At 38.0% G+C, this 14,959-nt stretch overlaps 1 protein-coding gene across 5 annotated transcripts in view; it reads right to left on the bottom strand.

Annotated features, from left to right (window-relative positions):
• The window catches only part of TJP1 (tight junction protein 1), a 74,141-nt gene that overhangs the window by 57,267 nt on the left and 1,915 nt on the right, over window positions 1–14,959 (bottom strand). The window lies entirely within an intron of this gene.

Genomic DNA, 14,959 nt, shown 5'->3' with positions numbered 1-14,959 from the left:
TCTGCCAGGTTTAACTTCTTCCTCCAAACTGGAAGGAAGGCTGTTGAAGAACATTATATGCATGACATCTTAGTATCATTATTTCAAATAATCTACAGTCCCACATACCCACATAGTACACAACATCGCATGAGTATAATTATATGCAAACATTAGTCTTACTTTGAAATAGTTTTCAAAAGCAGTATTTTAGATTTACTTACATTTTCTTTATGTTTATAATACAATACAACCACATTTTCAAGACAGATTTTTTTCTGCTGTTACAAGGACTGGGTACACACTTTTTCCAAGATGAAATCTGAGCTTCTCATGTAAGCAAGTGATAAGCACTGAAACACTCACAATTGTAGTATCTGAAGTTTGCACTTGGAAGTCAGCCTAAACAAGCCTGATAAAAAGTTACAGCTGACTGAAATGCAAAGCATTTTTGCTCTTCAGTGGTCGCACTTTGCTGTTTTTCCATAACACATTTAAGGGACTCTTCCTGCACCAAAAAAATTTGCCTACTCCAGCACAAGTTAAAATAATACTTAGCATAAGGCTTTTGTATCAGTCCAAGAAAAAGTATCCAACATGGCCAAAAGTAATGCTCATAATTAAATAAGCTTTAGTTACCTTCATGGACCTGTCCTCAAAACTGAGGAAGTAGGTTTGCACACCTCAAAAGAACTCAGAAGGCTGGGGAGCAGGCAAGGATGTGTAAGAGAAATTACTGAGGTATTAAAGCTACAATAAAACCCAGTGAATACAGGCAGCAGTTTGACACCCACTGAGAACATCTGACAAGGAAAATCTAGATATAGCAGCACTGTAACCAGTACTAGAAGCTTTCTTTTGGCACACTGAACAGCAGAACATTGCTACATTTTCAGGAAAACTGCCATTACAGATAAACTACTGATGGTCTCCCTATCTGCACAGGCCTAAGGAGCTACCTTCATTTTCAGCCTATGAAGCTATCAATTTAAGTAGCTCATACAAACACACATCACGAAAATTATCTTCTGTAGCAGTCAATTTGATACCTTTTAGAAACACACAAAGAATGACTTATGTTCCAGTATGTTGTTCTGATTTGCACAGGTAAGACTGATACAGTGAAGAATCCAAAACTAATCACTACATGAAGACATGTCTATAAATTAGCAGTGGATGTCACGGCTTCAGTGCAACTCTGAAATAATAATCAACTATGCAACAACTAAAACAAACAGGGAGGCTACAGGCTTAGACTTATGAGAAGTTGCTTTCTCCCTTGATAACCATCATTTTTATTATTGCTAGCCAAGCTATGGTGAAAATAACAAGCACACTGAATATTTCAGAAAGCTCTGAAAACAAAAAGACTAAAAATAGAATTCTATACATAACTACTAGACATGCTACCCATCAAACCCACCTCTTAGCAAGTATTTCCCATCTGTGCTTAATGGGCAGATGTCTTTTTCATTTACTCAGCACATTTTTTGCAGTGAAAAAGCATGAATGAAATTCTAGCTCTTTATCCAACCAGCTGAAGAAGTAACTGGATAAGCTCTTGGTTAACAGCTGAAATGCCTGTATAATTTTGGCCAATGACCTGTTTATTCTAGGTTACAGCTACAGTTCATTCAACTGTTGCCCCCAAAAAATATCAAGTTAAATGTCAACAAGAACCAGATAATGGGGAAAGAAAGAAGCAACTGAATCACCTACAGATGTGCAAAATGCAAAATTAGATAGTTTTCTGGGGATCTTTTTGGGTTGGTTTGGGTTTTGGGTTTTTGGTTTTTTTTTTTTGGGGGGGTGTTGGTTTTGTTGTTTGTTTGGTTTTTTGGGGGGGGGGGGGTTGTTTCCTTTTCTTTTTTTTTTTTTTTTGGAACATTTTCCTACAAGAGTAGGAAACATAAAGAGTTTAGCTTCAGTACATGCAACAAATACGATCGATGAGTTAGTTCAGTGGAAAATATTATCAGAAGGCCATGGTTTGCAGAGAAACCATTCAATCCAAAGTATTCTTTGGAAAAAAATCCTGAAGACTAAATAGGTGAGGATAAAAAACAGAGTGTAAAAGTTAGTCAGAAAGAAGAAATGAGACATAAAACAGTATTTCCAGCAAAGACAGTTGTAGTACAGCCTTTTTACATTAAAACCAGACTGGAGCAGCAAGAGAAAACTTACTGTAAGAGTGCTTTCAAAGCTTGACTGATTTAATATTCGTGCCTTCATAGTCATGCTATGTTCTCACAAATTCTAAGAGAAAATTAAGTGCAGTGACAACATCTACATTTATACTTCTTGTATCCATGTATTGATTGAGTTGCATCTTCTCAACTAATTTTTGTAGGTTCGTCTTCCAAAGTCATTCATTTTGACATTTAACCCTCTAAAAGACACTCCAATGTTATCAACAAGTGCCTCACTGTGCCATGTAAATTGGTGTAGGTTAACCAATGTTGAGCTGAGCCACAGAAAAACTTTTTTCCTCTATGGAAGCTAAGGCGCAACTACAAAAATATTGACTGTACACAACAAACTTTCTTGCCCTACCAATCACTGCAAAGAGTACAGACATTTTTATCCAAAATAGTAAGAAAATATTCACTATAGAATCACACTGTTCAGTTAGTTTCCTGCTATAAATTCCTCACTCATTGTGAGGTCTTCACTGCATTGCTATAGCAGGAAAAATACTCTACATTCTTCTAGAAAACTTCAAGTGTTTCACTCCGCTGTTACTAGATACTATTTAGCCAAATAACAAAAGCAATTCAAGAGATTGCTTCAAGAGAGTTTAAGCACAGGGTGTATATATTTTGCAGTTACCAGAAATGCAGTAAACACGAGTACCTGTAGTTACACTCCCCCCACACAAAGGCATAACGATGCCATGCTGCACAAGAGCAGCTCAGTCTTGGAATTGTAGAAAATATCATACATGATAAATACATACAATTTCAATCATTTCCCATGCCTCAGCAGAACAGAACAGAAACATGAAGTATTTTTATCCTAACACACTCAACTCACACCGGCTTCGAATCCAAGATACAAGTAACCAATAGATTATATTAAATATAAATACATTCCCTGGAGTCAAAGGTTAAGTTGTGAATTGGTAAGCTTTGCCCTTCGTGAGTAATGGTCTATTATGCCACTTACTGTACAGACATAGCTGAATTAGACGCCCACTTCCCACAAACATCCAGTACCTCATTTGCAGTGAGAATACAGATTTTCTTTAAGCATCCCTGGCAAGGAAAAACCAGTTTAGCCTTGTAACCTTCTAGTCAGACTACTGGAATTAAACATTTTATACTTTTGGACTGATTTTTGCCTCTTCCCATGATCCCTGCAACTCAGGCACTACCTGATCTAGCAGCTACTGATAAAATCAAAGAGATCACAACAAAATTAAAGAGACTAAATAGAAAAAGAAAAAAAAGGAAAATCAAGTCAGTTTCATTTTTGTTCACATTCTAGTCCTGCTTTTAACACTGAAGAAGGTACTGGCATTATTGTTACCAAGTATGATGCCCATAAAGCATCACATAAAAGAAATACTGGCTTCTTCCTAATCTTTGCACCAATTCAAGAAAATGCTTTAGACTTCAAACTCCTACTTCATATATGCTGCATTTCAGAAAATTACTCTTCGACTGTACTGGTCAACATCAATAAAGGACCACTGTTTTTTAATCCCTTCCCTCCCCTGCTTTGCCCAGTCACACACACTCTTTTCTCCCCCTAATCCACCCACTCTTTAAAGCCACATCAACTTTTCAAGGCTGATTGTTTGCAGCAGCTCTGCATAAACCAAACCTCTCACATGCACAACTATTTTTTGAAGTGAAAATTAACAGAAATACAATTTAAATGGAGACAAGTCGACAATTGGGCCCAGATAAGAACTGTGTGTGTAGTCAGCAGGGGAGAAGTGTTGTTATAGAAAATGGGGGCTAAAAGCATGGAATGAGAGCCAGCTTTGTTCACAGTCAGTAGTCTAAGTGCCTATCAGTCAGCAAAAGCATTTTTAAAACAGCTGCATCAAAGCTTTCTGCAAGTTAGTCAGCATGTGACAGGCCAGCGCATTACAACAGTGCCACAGCAATCTCTGCATAATAGGAGTGCTCACAGTGACCTGAAAGGTCAGTGTTTTCAAGCATTCCAGTAATCTGTAAATTGCCTTGGCTTATCACTTGGAAGCAACATAATTACACTGCTTGAAAGGCTAGGGCAGTAAAGACAGATTTTAGGTATTATGTTTTGGTCAGCTACATACTAACCTCTACACTGCAAGTATATCCAGGAAATACTGACTAACAATACAAATAAAAAAATAATGCAACATTAAAACATGCTTTTTTCTGATAAGAAAAAAAATTCTTAAGTTTTGTAACTCTGTCTATAGTATTTTATCAGGTCTAAATACCTTTGAGGACTTTTTTTTCTCTAGCAAACGTTCTAAAGTGTTTAAAGTTAAGTTTCTATAAAACTAATTTTTAAACACAGAAAGACTGAAACCACTGAGTAGATCAAAAGGTCCTGTACTGGAAGTTAAAAGCTAGAGAAAGCAAAATCCAGTTTCATACTGAAGCATTCAGCTGCATTTGAAAAATGGTATTTTCTATAACAGGAAAGAGAATTTATTAGTGCCAGCTATAAACATCCCAAGCAATTGACTCATAGCAAAGCAAGGCCAGTCATTGACTTTACTCAATTTTTTCTGGAATTAGAAAAGAAAAATTGGATACCTCAGTTTACCTACCTAACAAGATTAAAAACTCAGTATTATACATATATTACTTAACTACATATTATACGTTTGCCAACAGACTATTCAGGATTGTAGTAATATTCGAACTATTTTAAACCCACTATTTCATAGAAACATCAATGGCTTGGGTTGGAAAGGACCTTAAAGCTCATCCAGTTCCAACCCCCTGCCATAGTCAGGGACACCTTTCACTTTTGCTCAAGATCCTACAACCCAGCCTTGAACACTGCCAGGGATGGGGCAGCTACAGCTTCTTTGGGAAACCTGTGCCAGTGTCTCACCACCCTCAGAGATTTTTTTCCTAATAACTACTCTGAAACTCTTCTCTTTCACTTCAAAGCCATTGCCCTCTGTCCTGTCACTACATGCACCCTTGTAAAAAGTCCCTCTCCAGATTTCTTGGTAGGTCCCTTTAGGTATTAGAAGGCTGCTCCAAGGTTTACACTCGTAGCCTTCTCCAGGCTGAGTAGCTCCAACTCTCTCAGCTTGTCTTGATGATAGAAGTGCTCCAGCCTCTGACCATCCCTGAGGCCTCCTCTGGAATAACTTAAGCAGGTCCAAGTCCTTCTTGTGTTGATTAATATTGGAGCTTAACACAGTACTCCAGGTGGGGTCTCACGAGAGACAAGAATCCCTTCCCTCGACCTGCTGAACATATTTCTTTTGATGCACAGCACACAGCTGCTTTCTGGGCTACCAGCATACACTGCTATTTGATTTCAAGTGCCTCTCTCCTGTCATGCACTACAGCACATAGCACACCAACCTGATCACAAGGCTCATAGAAAAGGCTACCTGCATTTGCACCTTACAGCATAGTTTACTTCTCCCTGTCCCACGTAGCCCTTCTGCTGCACAGAAGACCACAGTCTGCTTACTCTACCACTATACACTAGTAAATCTGTTTCTACTACTTCACCCTAGGTGACTTCAAGCATTTGTCATTCACACATAAGGGAATAAAACTGAAGACAAACATGAAGTACATCATGAAAATTCTCAATTTTACTTCACTCAGAGAAGAAGTGAAAACTCCCATACAACATTTCTCCAACTTGCTTTTGTTTGAAGTATTTTTATTATCAGGAACAACTTAAGGCATGTTTGATTATTTATTTTTTTTTTTTTTTTTTAGGGAGACAGTCAACGTAATCTGAAGTTCAGGCTACCAAAATGCGTTATCTAAATCTACCACAATCAAGTTTAAAAGCCATCTCATGCCTGTTTGCATCTTAAATTACTATACCAGCTCAATTCAAAGTACAAGATAAGAATTTCACGTTGCTGTCAGCCAAACTAAGTTTACAGCCAAAAAGACAGTCCTAGCATTATCAATATCCAACTGCCTTAAAAGTATCCTTGTAATGTTGGAAGAAAAGGGAAAAAAAATTACATAACCTCATACTTCAGACAGAAACCCACTTGATCAAGATGGGTTCCTGGTAATAGCTACTAGTGCATCAGCAGAGAAACTGGGACTACTGCATTAGTGGAGATGTTTTTTGGAACACTGACTCCCTTCTCCCAAAGGGGGCTGCAGTTTCTATCGGCTAGACAGCCATTTTCTTTTTTATTCTTCTTGGAGTAAGGGTCACTGACACTAGTTATCAATCCTACTTGCAGCTCTTCTCAGCATGCAACAGCGCCCACCCCAGCTCCTCCCCAGTATCAGAAAGCGGGAACCTCAGGACATTTGAGGAAGCTGACAAATATGGACACACAGAAAAATCCTATTATTAACATTAAAAATACTGCCTGCCAGCATTCACAGAGCATTCAGGGGGTGGGAAGGGTTGCACCATTAGACCACTGAGTGGTGTTCCCTCTCCCCAGAAAGAGAAAGGCATACTGTGAAAGCAAGTAATTCTGAACTACCTCCCTTTCTTAAGTAGTCTGTTTAGCTGGAAAAGAGGAGGACTCACCCTAAGCCATAACATGTCATTTATAAGAAATGTTTTCGTTTCACAGGAATTGTTACCGTCTTTTGAACTAATTCAAATTACCACTCCTCATACAACTGAGAACATTTAGGTCAGTGCCTCCTCTCCCTGAAAATTCTCAGAAAGGTGAGCTCTTCGTTTTACTTAACCTGTATTTCAGGTCCTACCTATATGAACAGTTAAGCCAGTAAGAACAAAGCCTTTCTGATGATGCTTGTTTTGTTGGCTATCTACACAAGACTTCGAGAAAGTACAGATATGCATTTAAAAGGATAGAGCTTGCCAAATTATCCTAATAGTCAAGATTCTGCCCTTTCCCAGTTATCTGGGAATATGTTCAGATAAACCCTATAAATGAAGCAGAAACCCCAAATTAGTGCATGTGATGATTTCCATTATTCCCAAATGCAGCACAAAAGAGGATAAGCAGCAGGTGCGTTTCAGCATGTTTGTTTACAACTTCTGATTATTTCTCATCTGAAGTTTCCACTCCTATAGGTTTTGAAATACTTCTATCTTGCTATGGAAGTTCTTACTATCTAGAATTTCTATATAAAAACCCAGTGTCCTTCACACTGTCCTTCATTTGCTTTAGCACTTAAAAGAGGTTTCCTATGATTTTCTTCTCCTCTCCCCACTGCCCTCAGCTCTCTTACAGAAAACAAAAATAAGCAAATGTGGTGGCATGACAGCTACAAGAAAAAAATACTTCTGCAACTTGAGTAAAACATCTGTACTTTTTATTATGGTTCCTTCAGAGGTCAGGTTCAATACCATAATCTTCACTATTCTTAATAGCAGTTTTTAAATACAACTATGCAGTTAGTCTTCAGGAGCCAATTCTGTAAGTAAGGCTTAGTCATACAACACAAGGTTTCACAAAAATTATTTGGAGAGTCCAGACACCTCAGCTCTTGTTTCTTTCCTCAGGATGGCAGAGGGAAGAAAGAAGAGAGGCAATGAGTAGCTGATCCGGAATTTAAAACTATCTGGCTGCCTCTGGCACTCTCTTTCCTTTTTTTCTGTTCTCCTTCAAGTACCATCTTGCATTTTCATCCCTGTTTCTTTTCCCATCATAGTCCTCACTTTTGGCTTAGCTGGCAGAAGTCTGTACAAAACCCCAGGAAAAGTAGGCAAATACAACTAAAACAAACCAAACACACATCTTCCCTCCCAATGAATCATAGAATGTTTTGGGTTGGAAGGGACCTTTAATATCGTCTAGTTCCAACCCCTGCTACAGGCAGGGACACCTACTAGACCAGGTTCTACAAAGCCCCCTCTGATCTGGCCTTGAACGTTTCCAGGAATGGGGCCTCTTCAGGTAACGAAATAAGGCTATTTGAGAAGCAGATGACAACCTTTCATTCCCAAGATTCTGGTACTCAAAAAAACTTAAGCACTGCACAGACCTAGCTATTCCAGCTTCCCCTTCTTAATTCTTAAGAGACATTACTCTATTGCAGCAATTTAAAACATGGCTGCTTATTTATTTCTGAATCTTCACTGCTTGTGAAGACTAACTTCACCTGATACACTCTTGGTACATCCATGAGGGCGAATACACTGATGTAAACATTTTCAGTTTCAAAGATGTTTAAGAAATACTGAGTGGCAAAGACCGTATTTTGCCAAGACACGCAATATCAGAAGAACTGGGGAGGATGGGACAGACAATGACAACTTTGCAGTGATATAGTGCCTCTGCCATTTACTTCAGAAAATAACAGTGCATAGGTTTATACTATCTTCACATAAGGCTCGAAGATCTGCTCCTGACTGCAACATAAAGAAAAAATTCTAATAAACCTGGTGGTATATGGTCAAGAAGCTTCCTAACTTCCCCCAAGACGATGACATTTCACAGCCCGCTTATCACCTTACCTGTGGTACTTACTCTTCAGTCTAAACAGCACTACTGCCTATAAGAAATGCAAAATACAGGAGTCAGCAGCTGCAAGATGAACAGACTAAATATTTAGAGCTGCATAATGACAGGGTATTCAAACAATTTTACTCACAGATCACCTGATTCAAACCTCAGTAGTTTCCTGAGTAGCTCTAGGGGGCATTTACCATCTAATTACCAACAATAAGCAAACTACAATAAACTGCATGAGCAAAATTGGAAAAAGTAAGTTGGCATACTACAGAGGCTTCTACAGCACCGCATCTAATTCAGAAGAAACACATTCTTATTTCAAGTCATTAATATACTTTTTATAAACCTGCAGACCTTTATTGTATTCCCTAGCAAAAGGCTCCCTGTTTCAGAAGATTAATCCAGTCTACATAATCCATAGGGGGGCAAATCCCAAACAAAATGCAAGTCAGTTTAGTTCTCTCATACGGAATTACCCTTCAGGAATTTCCATTCCTGCACAGCTGGGATATTAACAGAGGGGTTTATCCTGTATGCGATGGCCTTAATTTCAATTCTGAAAGAAACACAAGCTCTTTTGTCCACAAGCCATGCCTTCAAGCTTGGCTTCAACATCTTAATACCCACTGGAAATATGATTTCGGGGAGTGACAGGAAAAGCCTGTTTTTAAACAACTACCCTGTGCTGAGAGGGTTAACATGATCTGGCCTTCTCCCAGGTTTAATTCTGGTGAAGCCAGGCATCTAAAATGAACATGAATAACAAATTCATTATAAGTCTTGGAATTTGTTCAGATAAACAATACTTGGCATACTTAGCCTCAGGTACTATCCTGATCCCATATTAGTTACAAATGACTAATTATGATACCACATTGTCAAGTAGCACCTTTTAAAGTTACTTCCAGAGTTTTACAGTTACAGTAATTCAAATTGTTACTTTCTATTAGAAATACCCAATCTTTAGGTGACATAGTTTAAGCCTATTTAATTGTAAATAAAGCTGAAAGCAACTGTGTAAATATCCCCCTCTTTGCTTTTATTTATTTATTAAGACTTTAAAATTTAGGGATTCTTTTAATCATTTAACAGCAACACACGCCAGGTCAGTCCTTTTACACATGTCACCACTGCTGGTAATTTAAGTCATACAAAACCCAACATCATTGTTCGAATTCAACAATCTGTCCTGTTTCATTATGTTACTGCCCCTAGTTGTAATTGAAGATTACTAATTCCTTTTATTAAACTCTACTTGGAAAATTGAGCAGTGTCTCATCAGCCAAAAGTTACCGCTTCATAATTTTTGTATCATCCGACCTCATAATGAATATAACCAAGTCATTAATACTGTAGCAACAACAACACTGTTATAGCAGCTGTGGTGCAGAGAGAAAAGGTTCTTAGGAAAGAGCAATGGACATTCTTTCAGCCACACCAATTCTTCCAAAAGAGCTATGTCCAAAAGCTTGGCCATATGCTCTAAAGCATATTAAGTTTCAAAGACACTACCTCTTTCCCTATGCATCTTGTTTATTCTACACCCATCATAAGAAACAAGACACCAGCCTAGAATGCAAATAGCTGAAGTAGAGCCATCTAACACTTAAAAGAAAAACTTAAAGCTGTAGACAAAAATGGGGGCCAACTGTTAAAATGATTGCTTAACCAGTGGAGCAGAGGTAAACATGCTGTTATTGGGCAAGGAACAGCCTATACAATCCCAAAGGATGAGCTGGAATCTAATTACTGTCTGGTTAGGAGGGGCACATTTTATAATCAAGTTCCCAGGAAAAAAACGGGATGTAAAAAGCAGTGGTGAGGAATTCAGAAGACTGCTCTTCAGGGTAGTATTTAACAGAAAAAGGCATGGAAATACAGGTCAAGGCATGGAAATACAGGTCAAGGAAACTGCCTACTTCTGCTCAATTTCTATTTTTAGCATATCAGTACTTTGTACACAATTGGAGAGGGAGACAAAAAGACTACCAGAGCAGTACCAAGTTCTGTTATTGCTTCCTCTGCTACAGAGAGCTAACGAAACACCTTATGAAGAGTTATGCAGTCCAAAACCAGTCACTGTATGCTTGCCCACTTCTCATAAGAACATGAACTTCTCCAACACGGTATTCCTTACTGAATTTATGCTGCCCTCCCCCACCACTCTACCCAAGAGGGTAGAACATCTGCCTGTAACGAATTAGAAAACAAGAATCCCAGTAGATACTACCAATTCTCACCTGAGAAAATAAATACTATCTTAACATAAAGCCAATATTTCATTTTTTACCACCTACAATACTTGATTTTTCCAAGTGTCTAAAGATATCCTGATATGCAAAGGCAAGAAACAACTCTTAAGAGCTCCTGAAAATCCTATGAAGTTCAGAATAGCAAGCGCAAAAAAGTGCCTAATCCTGCTCACACTGAGGCAGTTTCTCCAACCCTGCACTAGCTCATCTAATTCAAACAGCCCACAGGGCTTGCGGCTTATCTGCGGATCTACGGCAGTAGGAAAACCCATGAGTAACCAAGCAGACACCACTGCCCCTGGATAAGTCACCACACCTGTGGCCTCAGCAAGGGTTGCTACTCTGCAGGATCCAAAGGACACATCCTAGAACTTAGAGCATTAAGATGAATTTCATCCTCCATTTTCTTAGATCCTTCACTGCAGTAAGTCACAGCCCTCTGAAACAAGGGCACCCCTACTATTTATGAGTGTAGAGTGCATATTTGAATAATCTGTCCCTAAAATAGCATAATTATAAGACAAGACAATGTTTTCATTTCAGGACTTCTTGCACTCAGCATAAATACACTGCACAGAATCACAGAATTCATTTTAAGACTTGCCTGTGGCTGTTTGCTTAATCAGTACATTCAGTGAAGAAGTCATTAGCAATATATTTGCCTGAGAAAACACCAAGCACAGTTTGATAATGATTTTTGTTGCATTTTACTATGGTAACCAGAAAAATTTGGGCAGTATAAATGACTGATGCCTTTCTTGACTAGAAGGTTGTTTGCTATACAGACTTCATCACTTCAGACATCCTATAAATTTAACAATAAGCATTTGCTTCAAATACTACCCCCTCTTAAATCAAAGACTTAAAATTTGACAGTGTGCTAGTAAACCAAACATTGGGACTATTAATTTTGACATACACACATATGGCTCTATGCTCTCCACTGTATGCTGTGACTGTACTCCACCTTCCACCCCCACCACCACCTCCCTGAGACACACAAGGCATTCCCTTTCCTCTAGTTACAGAGTATGGGAGAACAAAGAGGAAAAAGGGTCCTACGCCATACTACAAGCTTATTGGCACAGCCAGTGACAGAACAGGTGAACAGTTGGCTCCTTGCACAGAACTTCAACATTGATACAAAGTTTTTGGATGCGTGCTTTGACCAGAGATAAACAATAATTTTGCAGAACATTTCAAATAATAAACCCCAAGTATTGAGCATAATCTATGGCTTGAATAGTTCACTAGTTATGGTTCTATTTTCTACTTAACATCTTATGCTGAGGACCTCATCACAAGTATTTTCACAAGTCTTCATACCCCGAAGTTTTGACTGCAACGGTACACTGTAACGTAAACATGGACATATACTCAAGCTTAATGACCACTCTTGACTTCAAGCACCAATTCAAAGTACAACGCTTTGAGACTTTTTTTTCCATAAGCAGAAGGTGAACTTCTACTCTTATTATTACATAAGTAGTAGTAAAATGTGCACATTAAAATACCTGACATACAATAACCCATTTCTAGACTTCTTCCCTGAAACAAAGATCAGCTACCTGGTCACTGATAAGGCCTTACTGATTTTCCACTCCATAGGTGGAACCAGCTCCCAGGCACAGTCAGATTTCAAGCTCTGTTTACATTACAGTAATCTTTGTGCTGGATGCTGAACCAGAAGCAAGCTCCAGAATGCATTTCATAATGACTACAGAGTGTGCAGGGCTCATGGCTCTTCTCACATTACAACATAATTTGTACTGAAAAACGCACTTAAGCTACCATTTGATAGCTGAAGTTATCTATAGTCATAACTGCAACAGTTGAAGAATTTAAGAAAATCCAAACCCCAAATTTAAGTCACACAGATAATTTCTTCTTTGAAAACAAAACATTACAAGAAGTATTTCCTAAGGTCCAAATACAGCTTACTGGAACATTATCAAAATTAAATGCAGTCATTTCACAGGATTTTTTTTTTTTAAGTAGAATGAAGGTTCTGATGTTAAAACAAATCCTCAGCTTATTTCCATACTTGGCGTTACCTCCCCAAATGCACTTTCTATGTATGCACTTCTTCCTTGTTGTTATAGTTGAATAATCTCACCAACAGCCTGTGGTCTATTAAATTCATATAGATTTAAATGGGAAAGCCAAAATACTGTTTCAAATTTAGCTGAGATTACAACACATTTAAAAACACTTTAAAAGCTTGTGCATGTCCTCTGCAAGAAACAAATACACTAAGCAGGATTTGGGGTAGAACTGTAACCCTTATTATGAAAACTACATGTCAATCCCTCTAGTAGAGGAAACCAAGAAGTACTTGGAGTCAGGAAGTCTCGAATTGTTAACATGATCAAATTCTCAACTCCAGATTAAAGTGGTAGACAATAGATACTGCCTGAAGCTACGAAGATGGTTACAAAAACCCAATATCCAATTAATTACAGGACTGAGGTGAAAGACCCGGAAGCATTCTTTACACACTTACTGAAAACTAGAAGGAAGTCTGAAGGATTCAGATTGAGCATTCAAAAAGGCTAAAGGATTTATTAAGTCTTGTCCCCACATTTAGCACTTAAAGCATCTATTTGGATTTCGGGGTTGTTTGGGTTTGGGTTTTTTTGTTTTCTTTAACGAATGTAGACTGCGTTTGAACCCTCAGCTTAAAGGTGGAAACCTTTACATCTCATTACTAATATCCTGACATAATCATTCCCACAGTATTCATTAGTAGTGTTCAAAAACACATCAGAAGAAATTAGGCCCCTTACATTTTGCAACCTCTGCCACCACTAGGTTCAACTGCAAGCAAGATTTCTCATCCCATTATCAACTGCATACTACCAACAGCAGCCATTTAAAAGCTTTAAAAAAAACCCAAAACCCAAAAACATATTCTTTTACAGCATAACAGGGAAAAAGTAACCAAAACTGAAGGGCAGTGGAAGTCAGCATAAAGATTGTTGATAATACAGCATAATACAATCAATCATACCCCCCAGGAATCCCACATGTACAAATACAAATTACTCAGCTAATCAAGAATTTAACTTTTAATTCTCTTCTGGTCAAGCGTGCCAAGATAAATGTGGCCATGGACATAAGGCCCACAAGGCTAAAAAGTATGTTAAGTAGATATTAAGAGAAAAACATTCACAGAGGTTTTTGTAATGCTTTATAATCCCAAAAATGAGAAACCAGATACCATGTTCAGAAAGGGTGACCGAATGAAACAAGATCTGAAATATGAACACAGACGTGTTCAAATATTCTAGTATTTCTAAAATACTTACAATCCCCCCCTCTACAACTATTAAAACTACATGAACAGAAGCCCAGGAAATAATGCTACCCAGCAACTGAAAGCATTTCTGTTTTGACAAGGAAATTCATGTGAACTGTATGCATGAGATCCTAGTTTCTGAAGACATTCCTGTGATCAAGATCAAAAATCTAAGAAACAACTTAGGTAAAAAGCTATTAGAGACTGTAAGAATTCAAACAGAACTTACACATTATTTTTCCTCCTTTAAGAGATGCTACTCAGATACCTGATTTTTATAAAATCTGAAATTATACCAGTGAAGAGTTAAATACAAGGGAGACTATTCTGCAACATCCTTAAATTAACATACCTTTCAGTATAATTAGCTTGGCTGATACGGTATACATGCTCAAAGGGCCAATGCAACATGAACACTGTCAGGAAGTAGTTTCAAATAACTGCTGTGGTAAGATTCAACTTTCAATTTTACGCCAGTCTGTACACCAGTTCACAGTCAAAATAGATAATTATTCTGTATTAAAAAAAAAAAACACTTTTAAGACAGTGCATGCACATGTGGAAGGCAGTATTTTTCCACAGCCTCACAGAATAGCTGTATTTTTAAAGCATGCTAAACTGGAAGGGAGAACCTTGCACCCCAATTTTATACAATATAAAAATTGGCAAAGCTTAAGCTGATGCAATTTATCACAATTCCTCATGTAGCAGAATTCTAACACAGCACTATTCAGAAGCAAAAAAGAACATTTATCTTTAAGTCCTATAAATATAAAGGCATTTGAGCAGGGGAGGAACATATGCTTTATCTGCCTCTAGAGCTAGGTA

This window comes from Lathamus discolor, chromosome 8 (assembly GCF_037157495.1).
Source record: "Lathamus discolor isolate bLatDis1 chromosome 8, bLatDis1.hap1, whole genome shotgun sequence".
Taxonomy (NCBI): domain Eukaryota; kingdom Metazoa; phylum Chordata; class Aves; order Psittaciformes; family Psittacidae; genus Lathamus; species Lathamus discolor.
The sequence above is the reverse complement of the archived record's forward strand: the minus strand, read 5'-3'. Positions and strand labels throughout refer to the sequence as shown.